Here is a 1188-nt window from a genome sequence, read left to right as displayed (position 1 = left end):
TAACAAGGTTCTATCTACTGTTTTGTAAATTTTACCGGAGAGAATTTTTAAAGCTTGTTTAGAAGTAAAATAAAAATGGAAAACATTTCTAATCACTGTTAATAGTTTCATTGACAAATGCAAGGCACTAGAAATCAACAACATTTCTAATCATCGCTCTGGTCTGTTAACTTCGTAATGACTAGTTTATTATTTCGAAACCTAAAATGTTCGGAATAATATTATTTTATATTGTACTGTGTTCAAGGCTAGATGTGCGTTAGAAGTAACTTTAGTACGCGCGTAACTTTTGATTCATTTTCAAACTTCACTTTTATATATTGAATAATTTCGAGGGAAAAATTGTTCCGGAGCCGGGTATCGAACCCGGGATCTTTGGTTTGACGTACCAACGCTCTACCACTGAGCTACTCGGGAACTCTAACCGACACCGATCCAATTTTTCCCTCTATATCCACAGACCTCAAAGTGGGCTGACAACCGTCAAGCAACCAACTTCGAGTGCACACTAACTCCGTGTGACTTAAATTGTGGTTTTCTGTTAACGAACAGTGACGTGTATTAGTGTGCACTCGAAGTTGGTTGCTTGACGGTTGTCAGCCCACTTTGAGGTCTGTGGATATAGAGGGAAAAATTGGATCGGTGTCGGTTAGAGTTCCCGAGTAGCTCAGTGGTAGAGCGTTGGTACGTCAAACCAAAGATCCCGGGTTCGATACCCGGCTCCGGAACAATTTTTCCCTCGAAATTATTCAAATCAACTTTACAGGGAGTTATACCTGAAAATCTTGATTTGCATTCACTTTTATAATTTATTTATTGTTAATAGTTAGATGACATATATATTGTGCTACTTAATATGCTACCTATTTATTCTGTTCATTAAATTAGTTAAGAGACAGTTTATTACGACGATTTAAAATCAGAATTATGTTCCATTTTAGATGAGTCCAAACAGATACACAAGGAGCTTATGTATGAAGTCAACGCGACGTCGAGCGGTCAATATCTGGACAGAAAAGCAAGCACGATGACTTCAAGCAGTGAAGAAGGTAGGGTACAGTAATTTTGTTTACATCCTGAATTGGTGGCGCTTTCAGGTACGTACAAGTTCGATTGCTGGTAGCGAAGAGCAGATTTATCGAGTAGTGTCATTCAGCCATTGGCCCAAACCGCATGTTAAATTTGCCG

General features: G+C 38.6%; 2 non-coding genes across 2 annotated transcripts; one reads left to right on the top strand and one right to left on the bottom strand.

Annotated features, from left to right (window-relative positions):
• Positions 1–345: 345 nt before the first annotated feature.
• TRNAD-GUC (transfer RNA aspartic acid (anticodon GUC)) lies at positions 346–417 on the bottom strand. Its single transcript has one exon. It is a non-coding gene; the product is annotated as a tRNA-Asp (tRNA).
• A 239-nt stretch (positions 418–656) lies between these two features.
• Positions 657–728, top strand: TRNAD-GUC (transfer RNA aspartic acid (anticodon GUC)). The gene has a single exon. It is a non-coding gene; the product is annotated as a tRNA-Asp (tRNA).
• The last annotated feature ends 460 nt before the right edge of the window (positions 729–1188 follow it).

Source organism: Periplaneta americana, chromosome 15 (assembly GCF_040183065.1).
Source record: "Periplaneta americana isolate PAMFEO1 chromosome 15, P.americana_PAMFEO1_priV1, whole genome shotgun sequence".
NCBI classification, from domain to species: Eukaryota; Metazoa; Arthropoda; class Insecta; order Blattodea; family Blattidae; genus Periplaneta; species Periplaneta americana.
This window is presented reverse-complemented; position numbering and strand designations above follow the sequence as displayed.